General features: G+C 40.4%; 1 protein-coding gene across 3 annotated transcripts in view; it reads left to right on the top strand.

Annotated features, from left to right (window-relative positions):
- Positions 1 to 24381, top strand: part of ARHGEF9 (Cdc42 guanine nucleotide exchange factor 9) — a 400716-nt gene that overhangs the window by 252797 nt on the left and 123538 nt on the right. The window lies entirely within an intron of this gene.

Genomic DNA, 24381 nt, shown 5'->3' with positions numbered 1-24381 from the left:
AGACATTCCGATTTTGATGAGGATTTGGTATGGAAATTCACAGAAATCTGTACAAAAATTTGTGCGCAATTTGTGCAAGTCTACCCGCACCCATGTGGAGGTAGCCTTAAGTAGCAGAGATGCCCTTGTCATTTAACTCTTTAAGGCTGCATGGTTTATCAACTGTTTCAGCTCTGAGTTTATATAATAGTCGCTTTACCTGCAGTCCCATGTAAAAGATGCTAGCGTGGTGAGGTATGAAAGATTGGAAACAGTACCGCGGCGGCTCGCAAACTCATTTGGCCAGATTTACTAAGAATGGCTTTATAAAAATCTGTGGAGTAAGATGCACTTGCTGTATGTAGGACATACCATAAGTGTCTGAGTGGCAGGGCTCTGACCTTTGGGGGCGCCGCTGATCATGAGAATATTTGTCTGCCTCTACCCATAGAGTGGACTGTAGCGGCAGCATGAATGCATGACCACCACTTCATTCACATGGAATTCCCATTCTCATAATCGGTGGGGCCCCAAACATTTGGATCCTCACTGATCAAACACTTGTATTAATAAACTGATAACTGGGTGCTGCCATTTTAGTGGAGTTTGCTGTTCCACCCTGTGTAGAGATTCATCCTGTTGATTAGAAAAATAATAATGGCCAATTCTCTATTTGTTCATAAGTTTCCAGAAGGAATAACAGAGGAAAGGCCCAATACAGAATTACTTTATGAAGTATGCAAGGAGAGAGGCAGGTCCTCTTTAAGTGAATACACATTTGTAAAATAGAAAGGGGAATGTTACAGGTGACACTTACTGTTTTCTGAAATCATCCTGTAGAGGAGGTGGATCGCCCGATTACTGCAGACGTCAGAGATGAGAAGTGCATCATTTGTATTAAGGATTTCTCTTTTACTGGGTGATCATGTATATGACGGCACTTGTTCTCTGTCACAGTGGATGTTCTTTTATCAGGTGACTGGAAAGCTGTTAGCTCTCATTCATTACAGACACATGTACCATGTATTATACACGCATGCATGTTATATTCAGTAGATAGATATGAGACAGATAAATAGATGATAAATACTAGATAGATGTATAGATTGTAGATAGATATGAGATAGATAGATAAGATAGATACAGTGCCTTGCAAAAGTATTCACCCCCCCCCCCCCCTGACTTTTTTCATATTTTGGTGCCTCACAACCTGGAATTAACATGGATATTTTGAGGATTTGCATCATTTCATTTACAGAACATGCCCACAACTATGAAGATGTTATTTTTTTTTTATTGTGAAGCAAACAACAAATAGGACAAAATACACGATGCAGCAGGGTTAACACTCATGCTTTATGAGACATGTTATCTAAACTAAATGCGTTAAGCAATTGCTTTTCAATGGCTTTTGTTTCAAGATAACACAATGAGTTAAGAAATTTGACTTAAGAGTGTGAGTGTTACCCCTGCTACATCTGTAACAGAAAAAGTCAATGTGCATAACTATTCACCCCCTAAAGTCAATACTTTGTAGAGCGACCTTTTGCGGCAATCACAGCTCCAAGTCGCTTTGGATAAGTCTCTATGAGCTTGCCACATCTTACCACTGGGATTTTTGCCCATTCCTCCTTGCAAAACTGCTCCAGCTCCTTTAAGTTGGATGCCTTGCGCTTGTGAACAGCAATCTTTAAGTCTGACCACAGATTTTCTATTAGATTGAGATCTGGGCTTTGACTAGGCCATTCCAACACATTTACATGTTTCCCCTTAAACCACTCAAGTGTTGCTTTAGCAGTGTGTTTGGGGTCATTGTCCTGCTGGAAGGTGGACCTCAGTCTGAGCCTCAAATCACGCACAGAGTGGTACAGGTTTTGCTCAAGAATATCCCTGTATTTAGCACCATCCATCTTTCCCTCAACTCTGCCCAGTTTCCCAGTCCTGGCTGCTGAAAAACATCCCCACAGCATGATGCTGTCACCACCATGTTTCACTGTGGGGATGGTGTTCTTTGGGTGATGAGATGTGTTGGGTTTGCTCCAGATATAGCGTTTTCTTTGATGGCCGAAACGTTAAATTTTAGTCTCATCAGACCAGAGCACCTTCCTCAATACATTTTGGGAGTCTCCCACATGCCTTTTTGCAAACTCGCAACGTGCCTTTTTGTTTTTAGCTGAAAGTAATGGCTTTCTTCTGGCCACTCTGCCATAAAGCCCAACTCTATGGAGCGTATGGCTTATTGTCGTCCTATGTACAAATACTCCAATCTCTGCTGTGGAACTCTGCAGCTCCTCCAAGGTTATCTTAGGTCTCTGTGCTGCCTCTGAGATTAATGCCCTACTTGCCAGGTCCGTGAGTTTTGGTGGGCGGCCGTTTCTTGTTGTGCCATGTTCTTTCCATTTGGTTATGATAGATTTGATGGTGTTCCTGGGGATCATCAAATATTTGGATATTTTTGTATAACCTAACCCTGACTTGTACTTCTCAACAACATTGTCCCTTACTTGTTTGGAGAGTTCCTTGGTCTTCATGGCAGTGTTTTGTTAGTGATGCCTCTTGCTTAGGTGTTGCAGCCTCTGGGGCCTTTCAAAAAAGGTGTGTATATGTAATGACAGATCACGAGGCACTTAGATTGCACACAGGTGGACATCATTTCACTAATTATGTGACTTCTGAAGGTAATTGGTTGCACCAGAGCTTTTAATGGGCTTCCTAACAAAGGGGGTGAATACATACGCACATGCCAATTTTCTGTTTTCTATTTCTAAACAATAGTTTGATTTATATATTTTTCTCATTTCACTTCACCAACTTAGACTATTGTGTTCTGATCCATCACATAAAATTCAGATTAACTAAACATTGAACTTAAGGCTGTAATGTAACAAAATACAAAAAAAAGTTAAGGGGGTGAATACTTTTGCAAGGCACTATAGATACTAGATAGATATATAGATAGATTGTAGATAGATATGAGATAGATAAAAGATTGTAGATAGATAGATATTACTAAACCAACTGGCAACAACGTCCTGCCTTTTAATTATGTGACATTACAGCTGGCTTCATCTTGAATACGTGGTTACTTGTAATGGTAATTAATTCATGTGGGTAATTAATTATTAAACACTGATTCTTAATTTGTGACAGAATGATGAACCTAAACCCATTAAAGTTAGATTCTTTCCTTGCAAATTTATAAAAGGGAAATTAGCAGACACCAAACAGTAAACTTCCGATGGTGTAATAATTGTTTTAATGGATGGAAAGAAGGTGACGAGGAGACGCTGCCTGACCTTGACCTGCCTTTCTTAAAATATCATGATCGATAGAGAAGAGAACTGTATGAAGTTTTGGTCCTTGTGACAACCCAGCAGAATGATACCACAGTGATCCCCTAGTGGTTATACCGGTATTATACAGATGTGGTTACTACACGAGGTTACCATGAGGTCTTATGTATGTTTGCTAAACAGGCCAATTGCTGGGAACCCCGTCTTATACTAGGGGGTCCCAAGGACTTGAAACCTAGGAGCAGACTTACACCAGCCACTCATATGTTGTGGGGTCTTAAAGGGAAGTATTTGGGTACCGTATATTATTTGGGTTCTATGTAGTGGTATTATATAGGCTTAATATGACAATTAGTGTTGAGGGAATCGAAGTATCTAAAGTGGACTTCGATCCGAATCTCAGGGAGAAATCTATTCGCCGCAAAGCTGAATTTCCTCGTGCTTCGTGGTAACGAATACAGTTTCTCTGAAATGGCGGTAAAAATTAAAAAAAATCATACCTCATCCATTTGAGCGCGAAGAGGCCGCCACGGGCATCTTGATTAAAGATCCCATGCAAAATCTCGTGCTCAGTGACGTATGATGTCACCACGCCAGCCAGTATGATGACTTCATCACGCACCGTGTGGGATTTTGTGCTGGATCTTCAAGCAAGATGGCCGCGGCGGCCTCTTCATGCTCAAATAGATGAGGTGAGTACAATTTAATAAAAAAATATAATAATAATTTACCCCTGAAATGCCTTAATATTAATCTCAGATAAATGCGGTATCTGAAGGGTTCAATGATGAGGGCAGCTCAATTGCCATTGCCCATCATTGCGCCCACTACTTACAAAGTAATGCGCTTTGTGACAAAGTAATTCAAAGCAATTTTTTTTTTTTATTCGGTGAAGCAGCCTAATCGAATTTTAAGAACTTTGCTCATCTCTAATGACAATATTATCTTGTCACTATATAGAGATATTATGTGGACTAAAAATCTGTGGAAAAACTGTCTAAAAGGGACAAATTGCAGATGCAGCTTTGTCAGTTGCCCAGGGTCCCATTTCTTATAACACTGTCCTTGAGTATACCGTCTTTTTTAGCTATTTCAGCAGAGGCCGTTAGTTACATAGTTGCACTTTTCTATACATTGGGGGTCATTATTTCAGAAGACTTAAAGGCAGGCAGACAATGTCATAGAGCAGCAGGAAATGCTAGCAGAATGCTTGGGTGTATAGGGAGAGGCATTACTAGTAGAAAGAGGGAGGTGCTCATGCCGCTCTACAGAGCACTAGTGAGACCTCATTTGGAGTATTGTGCTCAGTACTGGAGACCATATCTCCAGAAGGATATTGATACTTTGGAGAGAGTTCAGAGAAGAGCTACTAAACTGGTACATGGATTGCAGGATAAAACTTACCAGGAAAGATTAAAGGACCTTAACATGTATAGCTTGGAAGAAAGACGAGACAGAGGGGATATGATAGAAACTTTTAAATACATAAAGGGAATCAACAAAGTAAAAGAGGAGAGAATATTTAAAAGAAGAAAAACTGCTACAAGAGGACATAGTTTTAAATTAGAGGGGCAAAGGTTTAAAAGTAATATCAGGAAGTATTACTTTACTGAGAGAGTAGTGGATGCATGGAATAGCCTTCCTGCAGAAGTGGTAGCTGCAAATACAGTGGAGGAGTTTAAGCATGCATGGGATAGGCATAAGGCCATCCTTCATATAAGATAGGGCCAGGGGCTATTCATAGTATTCAGTATATTGGGCAGAATAGATGGGCCAAATGGTTCTTATCTGCCGACACATTCTATGTTTCTATGTTTCTATGTTTCTATGAATTTAAAGGGGTTATCTGAAACTATAAACTGCCCCCCATATGCCGGGCCCCTCACAATGAATATACTTACCCCGCTCCCTGCGTTGCTCCTGGTCCCCGCACCGCTGCTGCTTCTCCCCCTGCGCGGATGAAAACATCCGGTGTCGGGGGGAGCAGCCAATGGCAGGCTGGGACGGGGACGAGCCTCCCTAGCGTCACCCGCGATGCTATGGAGGCTTGTCCCTATCCCTACCTGCCATTGACTGCTCCCCCCGACACCGGATGTTTTCATCCGCGCAGGGGGAGAAGCAGCAGCGGTGGCGCGGGGACCAGGAGTGGCGTGGGGGTAAGTATATTCCATGTGAGGGGCCCGGCATATGGTGGGGCAGTTTATAGTTTTGGATAACCCCTTTAAGATCTGTCCTCCAGGTTAGACTCTTACATCTCCGATTTGTACATGATCACCCTATTGTGAGCAGATACCATTTTGGGAATGACCCTTACAGAATTTATCTTTTTTTGCTTTATAATTATGAATTCTGGAATCGTATTTATGATCTGTGCACCGGTTGTATTTTTGCTGGTCAAAAATAGGAGACACTCCATCATAAATGTGTGATTAAACCTCTGCAAACGGCTTAAGTACCATAGTTCCTTAGTGCCACAAATGAAATAATGCAGCCCTGCTATACATATTTTATGAGTGACGTGCATTAAAGTGATTTGAAACCTATTTCCAGCAAGAAAATGCACTTCTAAAACATATGAAATCATTCTGCACTCACAGTAGTTATACGGGGGGATTTCTGTGTGCTTTGTCTGATGTATAATGCACCTTGCCTCTTTAGCCATTTGTGGTCCAGTTGATGAACGTGCTGGTAGTATCTCAATGTCGTTTATAGTTTCACTAAGCAAAACGGATTTTACTTTTTTTTTTTTAATCTTGTAGGGGACCATTTGGTTACATCTGCTCTGCTTGGTTTTTCCAGGATGCAGAGTACGAATCTACAGAAAGTATATGGGATCTGTATTCCGCATGCTGGAAAAGCAGAGCAGAGCAGAGCAGATGAAACCTGGCAGTGCAGAGTGCCCTGAGAAGCCCTGATGCCCACTCGTGGTTTTATAAAAAATCTAGGCCCCCTTTGATCAGGGGTTCTCTGTGAATTAAGAAAATTTAAATACTTAAATATTACTTTATTATAAGTATATTCCCAAATACCTTTCAATAGTTATAATAGCTCGTTTTGTCTGGGGAGAAATCATTGGGGGATATAAAATGGCCACCGTCATATTAGTGCACACAAAACCTGTCCTAATCACACAGGGGTGTGGACAAGTTACTTCAGAGCACTGAGCTAAATAGCTTCCTCATCCTCCTCTCTGCTTTGCTTATCAGGGATTATAATCCTGAATACAGTTGGTAAAATCTTCAGCTGAATCTCTGTGAGAATGGAGTCCATGAGGAGACATGAAGTATAGAGAGGATGAACAGGACAGACTGATGTAATGGAGACTGCATACAAGAGCTGCTGCTGCTGCTCTTTAGCCACATACCCACCTCCTCTCTGTACTGCATGTCTCCTCATGAACTCCATTCCTACAGAGATTCAGCTGAAGATCTTACCAGCTGTATTCAGGATCATAAACCCCATCAAGCAGAGCAAAGAGGAGGATGAGGCAGCTCTTAAGCTCAGTGTTCTGCAGTAACTTGTCCTCCTATGTGATTAGGACAGGTTTTGTGTCTACTGATAGGAAGGCGGCCATTTTATTTCTCCTAATGATTGCTTCCTAGACAAAACGAGCCATTATAACTAATGAAAGGTATTTGGGAATATTTTTATAATAAAGTAATATTTAAGTATTTTCATTTTCTTAATTCCCGGAGAACCCTTTTAATGGAAGGCTGTGCAACTTTGAATATAGAATAGGAGATTTATCAAGACTGCACCAAAATTAAGAGGCGCCTGCCGCAAAATAATTCTGGCACAACTTAGCGGTTCCAAAATCTAAAAACTTTTCCAGCTAGCAGCTCACGTAGGCCAATTGTTCATTTTCCCCTTTGTCTCTTAATTCCTCCCCATTTTCAATATCTCTGTTTGAAGTTAGTTAGACATAAAACTATTCATATTTCCATCTAATGTTGGAAACCTATAGGGTACGACCACACGGTCAGGCTTCCTGATGCAGTTTTGGAAGCCAAAAACAGGAGTGGATTGTAAAATGAGAGAAAATATAAAGGACACATATGCCTCTTTTTTTAATTCGTTCCTGGTCTTGACTTCCAAAGCTGTATCAGCTTAGGCAGGGTGCTGAATCTCCTTAAAGAGACTGGAGAGTGGAGACTTACTGGAAGTACTCCATGGTATGGAGACTTACTGGCAATGATCTATGGGAAAACAGTATGCAAAGAGGTATCTCCGAGACGCATGGCTATTGTTAAAAAAGTTGGATTGTGAAAAATGTTGGATTGTTTGGAGCCACTTCTACAAGGTAGCGCTAACAAGATGGTTCTCTTTTCTCAGGAGATACCTCTTTGCATAAGGCTACATGCACACGACCGTTGTGTGTTTTGTGTTCCGCAAAACATGGATGGCGTCCGTGTGCATTCCGCAATTTGCGGAACGGCGCGGACATTCATAAATATAACTGCCTATTCTTGTCGGCAAAACAGACATGTGCATGAGGCCTAAAGCTGATTCAGGAAACCTGACCATGAGGCCGTACCCATAGAGACCTACTCCAGCTTAGCGGAGAATTCCCTCTGTGAAATAAATCAGTAGCAGATACACAAATCTCTCGCCTGTCGTAATTTGCTACAATGTATCAGTTGAGGCAAAACATATTAGACTGAAATTCAGGAGGTTTAGCTCAGAGGCTTGCCTAGTCCAGATAGGATTATAGTGCTCTCAATTCCACGTATAAACTTCTCAGCTGTATAGATGAATACAAGAATGCTTTCACACAGCAAACAGAGACTTTGAAAATTTAGAGGAATGGAGACACAGTATATGTTAGAAAGCCATTCATTATACAACCTTCATGGTTTATTTAAATAAAGCTAGAAGACCTCTTTCAGGGTCCCTACACACACAAATTTCCTCTGACATATTTTGCTTACTGAAAAAACACCATAGAAACTGCTCACATTTTTTCCATACCGCATGAATTTTTATGGCCCTTTTTTAGTGGCTTTTTTTTTTTTTTTTACTAAACAGCTTGGTGGACCTTGTTTTTTTCCTGATGTTTTTCCTTATACAGGGAGTGCAGAATTATTAGGCAAGTTGTATTTTTGAGGATTAATTTTATTATTGAACAACAACCATGTTCTCAATGAACCCAAAAAACTCATTAATATCAAAGCTGAATATTTTTGGAAGTAGTTTTTAGTTTGTTTTTAGTTTTAGCTATTTTAGGGGGATATCTGTGTGTGCAGGTGACTATTACTGTGCATAATTATTAGGCAACTTAACAAAAAACAAATATATACCCATTTCAATTATTTATTTTTACCAGTGAAACCAATATAACATCTCAACATTCACAAATATACATTTCTAACATTCAAAAACAAAACAAAAACAAATCAGTGACCAATATAGCCACCTTTCTTTGCAAGGACACTCAAAAGCCTGCCATCCATGGATTCTGTCAGTGTTTTGATCTGTTCACCATCAACATTGCGTGCAGCAGCAACCACAGCCTCCCAGACACTGTTCAGAGAGGTGTACTGTTTTCCCTCCTTGTAAATCTCACATTTGATGATGGACCACAGGTTCTCAATGGGGTTCAGATCAGGTGAACAAGGAGGCCATGTCATTAGATTTTCTTCTTTTATACCCTTTCTTGCCAGCCACGCTGTGGAGTACTTGGACGCGTGTGATGGAGCATTGTCCTGCATGAAAATCATGTTTTTCTTGAAGGATGCAGACTTCTTCCTGTATCACTGCTTGAAGAAGGTGTCTTCCAGAAACTGGCAGTAGGACTGGGAGTTGAGCTTGACTCCATCCTCAACCCGAAAAGGCCCCACAAGCTCATCTTTGATGATATTAGCCCAAACCAGTACTCCACCTCCACCTTGCTGGCGTCTGAGTCGGACTGGAGCTCTCTGACCTTTACCAATCCAGCCACGGGCCCATCCATCTGGCCCATCAAGACTCACTCTCATTTCATCAGTCCATAAAACCTTAGAAAAATCAGTCTTGAGATATTTCTTGGCCCAGTCTTGACGTTTCAGCTTGTGTGTCTTGTTCAGTGGCGGTCGTCTTTCAGCCTTTCTTACCTTGGCCATGTCTCTGAGTATTGCACACCTTGTGCTTTTGGGCACTCCAGTGATGTTGCAGCTCTGAAATATGGCCAAACTGGTGGCAAGTGGCATCTTGGCAGCTGCACGCTTGACTTTTCTCAGTTCATGGGCAGTTATTTTGCGCCTTGGTTTTTCCACATGCTTCTTGCGACCCTGTTGACTATTTTGAATGAAACGCTTGATTGTTCGATGATCACGCTTCAGAAGCTTTGCAATTTTAAGAGTGCTGCATCCCTCTGCAAGATATCTCACTATTTTTTACTTTTCTGAGCCTGTCAAGTCCTTCTTTTGACCCATTTTGCCAAAGGAAAGGAAGTTGCCTAATAATTATGCACACCTAATATAGGGTGTTGATGTCATTAGACCACACCCCTTCTCATTACAGAGATGCACATCACCTAATATGCTTAATTGGTAGTAGGCTTTCGAGCCTATACAGCTTGGAGTAAGACAACATGCATAAAGAGGATGATGTGGTCAAAATACTCATTTGCCTAATAATTCTGCACGCAGTGTAGACAAGATGATGATAAAATCTCCAGAACAACCCTAGAGCTTCGACATGCTGCATTTTAAACAAAAGTTAGAAACCCCAAAAAGTAACCTAATTAAAGGGACACTTCCAGCAAAAAGGGATAATTTGTAACTCAATATTCATAGAAACTTTTTTGGCTGTGAATGCCGTGTTTCATATTTACCATATACCTTCAGCTAACATTTGGAGCTGGCGTCTTTATCCCAAACAATACAACCAAAGCCACTGGAGCAAAAAATGCCATTAAAATCCTGTGTGTGAACTGACCCTAAGAGTATTTCCATCCAAATAGAAGAATTTGATATTGTAAATAAACAGAACAAAATAGAGTCATTCTAATGTTCTCTTCCATCATATAGTTAAAAAGTATATCGAAGTGGACTTCACCGTACACTAGTTACATGGCCTAGACGCAGTTGAGCCCATTCAAGTGAATAAGGCTGAAGTGCAACACCAAAAATAACTGCTGTACAATGAATAAGCTGTGAAGACACTGCAGCACTCACTGGAGTTCAGGTGAACGTAAAAGCCTCCTAAAACAGCTGATCAGTGGGGATGCCAGGAGTCAGATAGACCATCAATATCAAATTGCTGGTTAACCCCTTTAATATTCTGCCGATTCTAGTGCCACTGTTCTGGTCCTTCGCGTCGGGCTGTGTTTACTTAGCGATGACGTGCCCGTATGTAAACCTTACATGACCATTGCAGTCAAACACTGTCCTCAGAAGTCTTGTGCCATGCATGTAGGCATCACTATTGAGGCCAGTGATTGACTGCAGTGGTAAAGTGGGCATATGGGGTTCCCCATCAGTGATAGGCAATGGGAGGTCTGTTGGCAGATATATAGGCAACCCCTCAGCTTTACTAGTATCAGACATAAAGAAATTGTATTGTTAGCAACTTGACAGAAAAAGGCGCTATATGTATGTTTACATATGGCAGTTACTCTTCCAGCAGAAAATTGGCAAAATGGGTAGGTTTTTAGCAAATCTCATTCACACGCTGGGAGAAAAATTTACTTAGCGGATTTTAAATCCAAGTATGTCATAGAGCGATATCCGCTGTGAAAATCCAAGGCAAATTTTCCCAGATCTATTGCAGAATTCATAGCACAAGATCCACAGTGGAAAATTTCTCTGTGTCAATATACCAGAGATTTCTTATTTAAAGGTTCTTTTACCCTGCTTGTCGGGCAGATTATCAGGTATACACGTTTGTATGAATGCTCGATCCTGCTAATCTGCTAATGTACAGATAGCGCCGATCACCTGATGAAAGAGTGAAGGGCTTACGGATGCCTAAATCATCGTTTGTGGGCAGCAGATCGTGTTGTCTAAACAGTGATCTGCTTCCCAGAAACAATGAATCTGTATGGGGATTGGTGATTGCAGTAGCAATTGCTCGTCCACATTCAGTGGAGGGGATCGCTGCATGTAAAAGCTGCTTTCGCCTCGACTTACGAGATGGCAACTGTCAGGTAGGAACGCTTCGCTTCTCAACTATTGCATGCTCCATTCGGCCGTGTAAAACGGCCTTTAGGTGGTAATGCTCTTTGCTCCATCACTACAGTTGAATAAGCCATTTCTTTCCTGTACAGTGAAAAATGGGTTATGTGCAGCGTTCCATTGGATAGGTGTTTCAAATAGCTTTTGCCATACAATGCTTAATTTTGCAGCGGTGTTTCATTTATTTTGGGAGGGGTACTCATTTTTATTCAGCTTTCTTTGCTTCCTTTTCCTATATATACATGAATAAGTCAGGATATGTGAGGATATGTTCACATGGAGTTTTTTATGTGCTAAAAAATTTACTTTTTTGGAGGTTTTTATGTTGATGGTTTTTTTTTTTATCTGTTTTTTGATCTTGCCAATTTCAATAGGAATTTTGGATGCTCAGTGAGTCCTTGGGGAGCCAGTGCAGAGGATGGGAGTGGTAGTGGCCCCGATGAGATGATGTGTAATGATGTACTCCCTAAGGGGATCGGTCGGTGCTGTGAAATGGTTCAGGCCAGGATAAAAGAAAAAAAAGTATATCTTTACTTACTGCAAAATAGGAGTTATAGTACTGTACATCCAACACTATTTTGTACACAGTGCAATTTCTCTCCCTAGATGATAATTTTGGCTAAGTAGCTGGTAATGGCACCTCTGGTATGCTATCTTGCTGACGTCTCTTTCTCTTGTACTGGCGGCTGACAGCTGGTACTTGTGGTTGTAGCTGTCCTCTTTGTGAAAATTAAGGTTTTATGGGTTGGCCTGGCCTAGATGTGATCAAGGTGATGGGTGTCTGAGCAGTAGTCCCTCACCTGCTGCAGGGTCTGTATAGCTGTGGTAGCTCGTCACTCTGCTGACTGTATATGCTGTAGTTTTGCAGATATCTGTAGTTTTTGTCTTTAAAGTCTCTCTGGAGTAGTGATCTCTGGTCCCTCTGGTCCCTTGGAGAAAAAGCAATAGAACGTGCTACCTTCACTCCTCACTATCTAAGCTAACCCCTCTCCAGGCAGGAAGCAGGAATAGCCGATTCCTACCAAGAGGGTAGTAATGGGATGGTTATTCCCCTTCCTGATGCCAAACATACTTCACCTGCTGGTGTATAGTGCATACATGGTACATAACATTACATACCAAAGGCTTGCAGATACCCCCAGGCCTCGGCTACCGCAGATGTGGTTTTGATGCAGAAACCACACCAAGAATGATCATGATTCATGACACTGCAGTGTTTAAAAAATAAAAAGCAGTTTTCCCATTCAAGTTAACGTAGATGATTTGCAGGTTTCCTTGGCGAGATTTATGGATGCGGAATCCGCACCAAAATCCACGTTGAAAAACTCAGTGTGAACATACCCTAATATTTCAGCTGTGTTTTGCCCTGGGTATTCTGTTATCAGATCAGATTCTGTACATTCTGTTGGAGCTGTTTAAATAAAATTATATTCTCTTAGAAAAAATGACAAATTTAGGTAGAAAAATGTATTCATCTGAAAGAACCAGCTGGAGCCCAAAGGACAACTGGGAAAAGTCACTTTCATAAACCAACACAGCAGAAAAAAATAGAAATAAAAAAAAAATCCACCATGCAAAATGTATCAAACTGTAGCTCCCAAAAAAAACACGTTATGGCGTGTATTACGTGTTGCCCCCTCTGGTGATGGAGAGCGAATGTGAGGTGTGTGCTTATGTAGAAATGAATCCTGATGCAAAGACTTTGCCAATCATTGTCTTTCTCACCGTATAAGCTGCAGATTAAATTCCTGCACGCTCTAGTAAATGGTCTTGCGTGAGAATACAGAACGGTTATTGGCTCCGCTGCCTCTGGGCTGCCAGCACAAAATCAATCCATATGGCCATGTTTTCAGAGTGGTGATCATTTTGTTAAAATGGGTTGTGAAAAGACAGTTAATTACAAGAGGTAAAATAAGACTCCTGCCGCATGGTAGCGGTTTCTACCTTTAACGGCTTTTGTTCTGGGCAGTTTCGTTGCTGAGTGAAGGTTGTGAGAGGACTCGTTCATATTATTGCTCACTAAGCCTAAAATTCCTATGTCAAGTCCTATTTCTCCTTGTGTAATACTGGAGACATTGATCTCAGAGTGTCCTTTCAGCGCTGCCCTCCAGTGTCCATCAGATGCTTGATAGGATTTTTCACCTTTTGGACATGTTGAATTTATTACCTGGTAATTGCCCTCCAGTAGGTTTTTTCTTGAGGTGCTGTGCTGAGTCTTTCTACTAATCTAATCTTTCTACTTGATATTATTCTTTTTTTATACATTAGCCCAGATTTACTAATCCTAAAGGTGGCATAAGATTAGACTGGCTGTCTAGACCTGCAACTGGATTTATCACAGGTGTTCAGGCTGGATGATAAATCTCTTGTAGGAATAGAAACTTTTCTCTGACTCTATACCAATTATTGGTTGACTTACTTTGAGATACATTTTTAAGCCAGAACTGTGCTGAAAATTTGGTGCAAAATGGTGCATCTTAGGCCCTCCACTCTTTCCCGTTAAGCTCTGCCCGTTTTCCGGTGAGCCCTGCATGTCGGGAAAAAGTGTAGAAGCCCTAGATGAGCCAATTTTAAACCACTTTTTTAGACAGATTTTTGGCGCAGACACATTAGTAAATCTGGGCCATTGTTTGTACAGAGATTGTGCTCATTGATGCTGGTTCCCATAATAAAGAGTCTCAATAATGTATTTCTCTTGAAAACTGGAATGAAGTGCCAGCAGCACTTGGAAAGTCCTGTCGATACTGCTCTGCTTTTTTCAGCCTGGCGATATGCCATCAATGCCTGCAGTAAGAACGCCATTAAAGGGAGCCCCTTAGAGATGAGATGTAATCTATGGGCAACATGTTATAGAGCAGGAGAAGCTGAACAGATTGATATTCCAAATCCCTGTTCTTTCTATGCTTCAGAGTCCAGTGGGCAGTCCTACTCAGTGACTAGTAGCTTACCGTCTAGGACTGTGTATATAGAGATGGGTTTAGGACCGCCCACTGGACTTTGAAGTATATCATGAGCAGTAATTAAAATAATTAAAATGTAAGTTCTAATGAAGCCATATCCTCTAAACTATATATCAATCTGCTCAGCTTCTCCTGCTCTGTGACATTTTGCTGGCAGACTAGTCTGTTGATTGTGATAGGTTCCCTTTAAAGCTTCTGTAAAAATCAAACATCCATATATGAATACATTTTGTCAACAATTGTTTGCTTCTTCACTGAATATCTTGCTCATACTCAAAAGGCAACCATTGTTACAGATTCCTGGAATGGTTTGGATCTTCATCTTATATAATACATAGTAATGTAATACCTTTGAACAGTTGCTGTGTAAAGACCCTTTTACATGAGCCAGGAGACCAGGGAATGACTGGGAATGAATGTTCCTACAAATGTTCTTTCTTGATCTTTGCCCACTTGTTAACAGCATTTATGTGCAGCAATGATTAGGGCAATATGGGTCTTAAAGATCGCTACTACTCCCCATACAGTTTCCGTGTTTATCGGCAGCACGTTCCTGTATACACCAGGCACTGTACTGCTGACAAATAAAGATTTTATGTGTTACATAAAAGATGCCATCAACCAACCAATCATCCCTGAGAATTGTCCTGATCCTCAACCCATTTAGAAGGGCCTTAAGAGGCCAGCTTGTGGCACTTGTTGTCATAAGTGGTTGGCAGATAACTGTGGTATAGCTTTCAATTTCAAGTCTAACCTAAATAGAATTGAGTTTAGTGGTTGTCATAGCTGAAACCTGCACAATGTTCTTCACTACAGGTGTTTCTAATAAAGCCACATTGTCTTGCCTTTTAATACTTCTAAAGCTCTGGTTTGTAAGATGAACACGTGACGTGCAGGGTCACACAGTTGATGTGTGAATGATCTGTGAGCAATTTGATGGGCCTGTCACATACTTTACCTGGTCCTCTTGTCAAAGGCACAGCAGCTCTGACAGGCTTTCCCTCACTCTGCCGTTTTTAAGCGACGTTCTTGCCACTTTATATTTATCCCTCGATGCACTAGAGAGACTCTGCGCTTCCAATCAGTGATTCCCAGTGACACTAGTGGATGAGTGGTCTGCAGTTTGACAGCATGGAGAAAAGGCACGTTGTCACCTCACGGGTGCAGACATGGCCACGATTAGAGCTTAGATGCTCCAAGATTCCTCGCTGTTGCTGAGTAATTAAATGTAGGGGGGCAGTCTTTTGTCCATTTTTAAAATATTTCAAGTCAAACACTTTCCCGTCGATTATCCTTAGAGATCATCATGAGATGAAGAACCACTTTTCTAGCAGGTGTGAGCTGGACCTGCTCAAGGTTCAGTTATACTGAACCCTTTTCTCCTGCAGTTCCTGATATTTTCCAACGGCCTTTACAGCATTTTTTATCTATACTTTGTTGTAGCAGAAGGGTTAAAGCCTGCGACTTTCCTGGCCTGAATTTCTAAATATAGATCATGGTAGGCAGAGCGCGTAGGAGGCATCACAATCAGTGACTCACACAGCAGCAGTTGCCTGAAAGTCTCCTACAGCGCATACAATAATTCAGAGGCAAAACACTGGCAAAGCCTAAATGATGTATTAGTGCTGGTTACGTGTTCCTCCGAGTCACAAGTAGAAATGTTCCAAGCTGTGTAAGGCTATATTCACATGACAGTGAAAAAATATGTTTTTCACGGCCATTTTGAATCAGTTTGTATCCATTTTTTTAATGTATCTGTTTTTCATGGCCATTTTCCCACCATTTGCATCAGTTTTCAAAGGCAGTTGTGTACTTGAGCCCATAGGATCCGACAAATACGGGTTATCCCTGAAAACAAAACAAAAAGTGGACACTGTAATTAGGTTGCCAATACTTGGCCATTGCTGCACCAGCCCAAAATCAGCCATAAAAGCCATCAGACGGAGCTAAATTCTCTCCTTCCTAAATGCACAAGAGTTGATTGATCTTAAAAAAGAAGAAATAGCTTTTCCTTGGATGCAATATTTTCACATTTGTGAAAGGACAAAAAAAAAATCTTGCAGAAGAACTTTTTACCTTACTTTTAACATAACTCATTAACATAGCTCACATTACACTTCCCATCTGACAGACTTCGTAATCTATGGAGCAATAAATACAGTGCACTTGTCAGGCCAACTTTTATCTTTGTTTCACTAGATAAAGGGCATTAAGCACTGCACTGGGCTCATCGTAAAAATTGAGATTTTCGAAAGCATATGTAGTGATTCCCCGGTAATATCATTTCCCTTATTAGCCTTAAGAAAGCGTACTGTGATCATTCAATGATCCCATATATCAGAAACTGGTTAGTACATGACAACCGTACTACAAAGACCACTTTCTTGCACGTTTAAAATGTACCATATATGACTTAGGCTACGTTCACACAACAGTGAGAAAAAATGACCATTAAAAACAGACACACTGTCAGCTTTTTATGGCCATTTTGCATCAGTTTGTACATCATTTGTGCTTTTTTTTTTTGGCCGTGTATCCATTTTTAATGCCTGTTTTGCATCCATTTTGCATCAGTTTTTTATCAACCATTAAAAATTTATGTAGCTTATGTGTCTTGTTCAGTGGTGGTCGTCTTTCAGCCTTTCTTACCTTGGCCATGTCTCTGAGTATTGCACACCTTGTGCTTTTGGGCACTCCAGTGATGTTGCAGCTCTGAAATATGGCCAAACTGGTGGCAAGTGGCATCTTGGCAGCTGCACGCTTGACTTTTCTCAGTTCATGGGCAGTTATTTTGCGCCTTGGTTTTTCCACACGCTTCTTGCGACCCTGTTGACTATTTTGAATGAAACGCTTGATTGTTCGATGATCACGCTTCAGAAGCTTTGCAATTTTAAGAGTGCTGCATCCCTCTGCAAGATATCTCACTATTTTTGACTTTTCTGAGCCTGTCAAGTCCTTCTTTTGACCCATTTTGCCAAAGGAAAGGAAGTTGCCTAATAATTATGCACACCTAATATAGGGTGTTGATGTCATTAGACCACACCCCTTCTCATTACAGAGATGCACGTCACCTAATATGCTTAATTGGTAGTAGGCTTTCGAGCCTATACAGCTTGGAGTAAGACAACATGCATAAAGAGGATGATGTGGTCAAAATACTCATTTGCCTAATAATTCTGCACGCAGTGTATACATATTGTAACACATAGTGGACATCAAATGACCCCATAGTGCCCCTCCAGTACAAATAATGCCTTTCTAAAAAAAAAAAAAAACTCAACCACTTGCATGTGCTTGAACACTTGCTCCTCACTGGAGGCAACAGGACCTGCATGATCAGGTGACGTCATCACAATGTGTTCATCAGGCCCTGCTGCCTCCAGTGAGTGTTCCGATGCGTGCAAGTAGTTGAGGTATTTTTTTGGGAAGTGTTGAGTCACTTTTACTCTGATATTTCATTTAATAGTTCTTTCCAGCTACACCCAGATGTTTGTCACGCTACAAAAACTGTTTGCATTTTAACTTAAAGTCAAATTTGTTCATGCCTTGATTTTTATTGTGATATTCTGTAATAGGGTTTGACAAATGAAAGGTTCCTCAGATACCAAATGAAGCAACATTCTTCACCTGAGTTTGGGTCCTTAGCCTCTGGGGTGCACATCAGCTCATATGGTTGCGTTTTAGCTATGTAACTGTAGTTATGCCCATTAGAAACAGTCATTTGACAGTTGTTATTGTAGTTGTCTGATAAAAAGTATTTGTGAAGCCCCAGCCTTAAAGAGATTGTCTGGAATTTTGAGTTAATAGAGCGAAAACTGCAGGATTTTGTTTTTCTTTTTGTTTAAATATAGATATTCACATAGAGACCTAAAAATATCATCCCATTTTTTTTTTTTTATGTTAAACAATAGGTCATTTTCTGATGCCACATTACCTTTAAAGACTGTTTAATTTAGTTATTAGGCAAACATTTTAGTATAATTTTATTTGTATTACTTTTAATGCAAAAATTACTGATTTGCTTCATGATCAATTATAATATAAAGCGGCATGTGTATGGCATTATGATCACTGATTTGCTGTAATACAGCATGTCATGGAGCATACCTTGATTTTCTTGGTGGACCATTCTGGAATCATTGAGAAATAAACCTTCTAGTGTCTTTGTGGCACATACAGGTACAATGTGGTCCTACCAAATTTGAAGGGTACCATACTACTATACTACAGGTTCATACCATACAGATCTGTGATACAGCTCTCTGCAAGAACTGTTAATTTAATAGTGCTGCTAACATGCCCCCTCTCCCCAGTTTGTTGCCTGGATGTATAGGCCCCAATGGTATTTCCTCCCATTTAAAAAAACAAAAACTAATTATCTCTAATTAATCTATCTATCTATCTATCTATCATCTATCTATCTATCTATCTATCTATCTATCTATCTATCTATCTATCTATCTATCCTGAAGACCTTATAAATATAATACAATTAAATTTAGTAACTCATAGGTGACATTTCTGATTGTAGATCTCTTTCTTTTTCTTCACCATCTGGCCTAGACCACCATGATGACTTTTCCTGAGCATAGCTCATCTCAGTAGAATTTAACGTACAGACATCGTTGGCTCTTGGTTACCTTCTCTACCTTTTCCACATCTATAACCATTCTTAGATGTAATAGTTAATTTGTTGAAAGAGTTGATTTTGTTCTTTTTAATTGGTGTCTACAGTTCATATATCACAATACTCAATTAAACCTAACCATCATGGGCAAGTATAAATCTCAGAAGTGGTGTAGGAACAAGCCGTACTATCTACAGCTTGTCATATTGCGAAATGGGTGTTGCATTACATTTGTAGGCATGGTGTCTTTTCTAAGCCGCAGTAGTTGTGTTGTATTATTACATGTGCTTCTTTTAAAGAATAGGACAAAAAATGAATGTGAAGTGAGTTAACAGGAAAGAATAAGGTGCCAGCAATATGCAGTCTTGCTCCTGCTAAGTGTTACAGCGGACTTGTCTCCTCTGCACAACACACTTGGCTAGTGTTGCAGGCTGTCTTCACAATGGCCTTGCAGTATAAGTGCTGTTATCTCCTGTCTGCAGGCCCGTTCATGGGAAAGTGTTCATTACATATTCCTTGTTCCTTTCACTGTCCTATTCTCTGCATGTCCTGGGCCATCAGTTAATGCCTCTTTTATTATGAAGCATGACAAAGGCTGGACAGAGCAGGCCAGAGTGACTTACAATGTTATTAAGTGTTACACACACATTTGACAATATAATTATACTCTTTGGTACAGAAATGTTTCTTGAGTTGTTTAAGTAATAGGGGAAGGCAATGTCTGGGACTTGAGATGAAACTATAGTGCGAGCCCTTGCACTCTCAATGATGGTTTGCATGTGTCTGATTTACTTTATATATATGCAGTATTACACCTATCGGCCATAAGTCAGACTATGACTAAATCAAGTGTATGGATACCAGGAACACTGTCAAGGTAGTTTAGGTGTTACTACTGTCAGGGGCCTATGTATATGAGTAGAGATGATCAAAGTTCTTAAAATTCGATTCAGCTGCTTCGCCAAATTTTTCCCAAAAATTTGCTTTGTGACAAAATTACTTAGTGGGCGCAATAAGGGGGAACAGCGACTGCACTGCCTCCCGTCATTGAACCCCTCAGATGCAGCGTTCATCGCTGGTAGCGGCATCTGAGATTAATATTAAGGCCTTTCAGGGGTTAATAATAATTTTAAAAAAAATTACCTTATCTTACCTTATCCATTTGAGCGTGAAGAAGCCATCCCAGCCAACTTGCTTGCGTGGTGCGTGATGATGTCATCACGCTGGCCGGCGTGGTGAAGTCATACGTCACCACGCACGAGATATCGCACGGGATCTTCAAGTAAGATGGCCGTGGTGGCCTCTTCGCACTCAAATGGATGAGGTGAGTATGTTTTTCTTTTTCATTTTTCCACCGTTTCAGGGAAACTTGATTCGTTACCATTCGTTTCCAAACATGGGTGCACCCCTACGTGTCAGCCCTTATTTGCTACCATATACAAAAAAAGGTCCAATTGTTTTATGCCTTCTACTGAATATTTGGTAATATTTGGTAAGACACCCACAGATATATTGACCACAGTGTGTGGGAAAGCGGATAACATAATTGCTGTGAAGATTATGTTATCCATCATAATGGCATCCAAAATGGAGTTGACAAGGCCTAAACCATTTATCCGTATGAGGCACAAGTACTACAGATGGCTGCCCTGATGGACGGCTACTGTAAAATCTATGACTCCTTATGGATTCTTCCGCATAATGTTTTCTTTTGCTGTTGCTAATTTCCCATAGCTTTTACATAATTTTAACATATTATGACATTTTCACTTTTTGTACAGGAGAGTTGGATAGTTTCTACATACCTCCCAAGTTTTAGAGAAAGAAAAGGGATAGTAATGAGCAGTACAGAACAGTCTTTTGACATTTATCCAATCCTATGAGCATATATATATTTCTATTGTAATTTATGCTGTCATACTATCATCTATTGTTTAGATAAATACACTTTGCCAAGAAGGTGACTGTCATCACCCGTTTGGTTCTGTTCTTTCCCCGTACACATAGTGCAAGTCAAATTGTTCAGAATATAATGCCTTGCCCAGAAAGTGTCATCTAGTGTCATACAGTGCCCACATGAATCTAACAATTAAAGGGGCTATCCCATGGCTAATATAAAAGAAAATTAAAATCAGACATCATATAGTACATGACAATATTTTTCTAACAAATCTAGAAAAAGCCCTCTACCTCACATGGATCCAGAGATCTGCCGGGGGGAGGGGGGGGGGGCAGGGGTGTGTGTCCATTCTGCTCCAGCTCTCTCCCTATGACAACTCAGAAGGCAGTTGAAGGATGAAAATAATAAAAGGGGGAAAAAAACAACAGGTGGCGCTATACAGACATTTTATTGAATAACTCAATAATTTACCCACATAGAGTCAAGTAGTGCTATACTTTGCCTAAACAGTGCTATTTAGTGCGTACAGTGCCCAAATAGTGAGTACAGTCACCAGTGACTTAGTGGTAGCCATCAGAAAGCTAATCATTGATGGAGGTGACACCTGGAACACTGTAAAAGCTCTAGACTGTCCACTGGGTACAAGCCTGTTGGGAAGCACCCTAGCTGAGATGCAACACTAGGCTTAAGATGGGAATCAAGCATGGTAAAGCTCTGACCGACAATCAGGATATAATAAAATTTACATGTGGCTATGCACATACAATATGCCAAGATAGCAGCAATCACTATTTCAGAAATATTAAATTATGGAAGATATCACCAGAATCATTTATTTCTGGATTGGTGAGGGTCTTTTTATGTGCCCTTATAACAAAAATATAAACATTAGGACGAATTATCCCATAAATGGCCATATCTGAATATGCTTTCTTCCTGTAGGCAGAAGATATAGTTTTACTATTGCTTTAGAATTAATCAAAAAAAAATTCTCTACTTGTATTATGTAGAGAACAAAGAAAAGTGTTCAAATGCTTTTTTTCTTTCTTCTCTGGTGACAATCAGAACCCAACCAGAAACCACTATGGGTTCCTGTCCTTGGTTTCCTAACCTATGTCTACCAACATTTGCATAAAGATGTCTGTATTCATGAGGTGATGATCTATCTATGTAACATAGGTACATGAATTAGACGTTTTTTTTAGTGCTGGCGCTCTCACAGGAACTGTGCGACTAGCGTATTTAATCTGGAGTCAAGTAGTAAAGCTCTTGGGATTTAAACTGGATTCAAGCTGCATGCACCACTGGCCTGTCCTTGTAGTACAGATTAAGGGAAACCATGGAGGGCTGTGACATTATCAAGTGCTGCCTTCTGTCCCAGGGATAGTTAGCTCTGCTCGGCTGCTCGGCCTTGGCTGCATGTCTTCTACTTTCCTGCTGTGTTGTAGAATGAAGAGCTGAGAATCGCACATCAAACGGTATATTATGCAAGGAATGTAAACAGATAAGCTTATGAGAGTGAGGAGCAGCTCTGAAAATTGCCCATCTCCAAGTTTCCTAGCCATCATTATTGCCATCTTTACTGAGGGCAGAACATATTAGTGATTCTAGGGTTGTACAGTATATTTAGGTCTCCTATTAGTTTACAGCATATACTGTATAATATACCACAGGCATGCAATACCAGCAGAGGCCTACTAAAGAGGCTTGAAGTTATAGCTGCATATGGACCTTTATGGATTTGAGGTCAAAAGGCTCTTATGCACTGTATGTCAGAGTATAACTGCATTATATGTAGCTGATATAGTGACAAATTCTCATTATTATACTCTAGTACATATTGGTCAAGATTTAATAATCGTAAAAATTGCATAATCTTAGACCGGCTGTCTAGACCTGCACCAGATTTATCACAGGGTCTCATGCTAGATGTTAAATGTGGGGCAGGTATAGACACCTTTCTCTGGCTCTATACCAACTATTGGTTGGCTTACTTTGAGACAGATTTTTCTCAGAAGTGTGGTGCAATTTTGTCTCAAAATTAAATCTCTTAGCCTCCTCCCCCTTTCCCACAAAGCTCTGCTCCTTTCAGCTAAGTTGCCACCCCCTTGTCAAGCATGTGGAATTAGGAAACCCTAGATGTGCCAAATGGCAGACACATTTGGGCCACTATCTTTGGTGAAAACACAGATATGCCAAATGCTCAGATAAAAAAAAAATATAAATACATGGAAAAACTAAATACGTTTTTGGGAAAAGAACAGTTTCCAAAGTGGTCTTTTAAAGAGGTCCACTGTACATAGACAATAAGTTAACGTATTTGTTAATTGGCGAAAAGAAAAATCTGGTTTTGATAAAGGGTGCTCTCCAAGAAGTGAGATGGGACTATATTACTTGGAAAGCAGTGGAAAAGTTACAATAATTACCAGGTAACTCCTGTTGGTATAAGCCATCTCTCCTCAGACTGACTGAAAGGGAGACCTGAAAGAGGGAAGTTGAAGACCCTGTAGATGACTGGGTGACCAAAAGAATCACCCCATGATAGCTAAGGCTACTTTCACACTGGCGTTTCTGGGTCCGCTTGTGAGATTCGTTTCAGGGCTCTCACAAGCGGCCTAAAACAGATCAGTTCAGCCCCAATGCATTCTGAATGGATAAGGATCTGTTCAGAATGCATAAGTTTGGCTCCGTTCAGCCTCCATTCCGCTCTGCTTACAGCGTTTTGATGTCCACCTGACGATGCGGAGCCAAACGGATCCGTCCTGACTTACAATGTAAGTCAATGGGGACGGATCCGTTTTCACTGACACAATATGGTGCAATTGAAAACGGATCCGCCTCCCATTGACTTTCAGTGTAAGTCAAAACGGATCTGTTTGCATTTTTTGTTCATGGTAATGCAAACGGATCCGTTCTGAACGCATACAAGCGTTTGCATTATAGGTGCGGATCCGTCTGTGCAGATACCAGACGGATCTGCACCTAACGCAGGTGTGAAAGTAGCCTAATGTGGCTGCAATGTTAGCATACAGCATTATATGCAATTACTGCACAAGGATTTAGCAATAGCATCATAAAAGAAAAAAAAATTCAGCCATTTGTTGCATGTTGGCCAATAGGAAATGCATTTTTTGTCAAGGTATTTTAAGACTGTTTCATGTGTTTTTTTCCATGTTTTTTTTTTTTTTGTCCCTTGACAGTTTTTCAAATCTCAGCATGCTCTGGATGTTTAGAGGGCATTTTCCCATAAACTTCTTTATAGAAAAAAAAAAAGCTAAATATTGTGACTAACCAAAAACGCTTGTAAAAAAGCACGGATTTCATGGTGTTTTTTTAAAAGGCAAAAAAAGACCAAAATAAAATATTTTTTTATGGTTGCAAATCGTTTTTAGAATGTGATGAACTGTACAGTTGTAGTTCTATTCATATTGTGCTATTGTAATAAGACATTTGTATTCGTCCACATGGA

This window comes from Bufo bufo, chromosome 8, assembly GCF_905171765.1.
Source record: "Bufo bufo chromosome 8, aBufBuf1.1, whole genome shotgun sequence".
In the NCBI taxonomy this organism is placed as follows: domain Eukaryota; kingdom Metazoa; phylum Chordata; class Amphibia; order Anura; family Bufonidae; genus Bufo; species Bufo bufo.
Note: the sequence above shows the minus strand (reverse complement) of the source record. Positions and strands in the feature narration are given on the sequence as shown.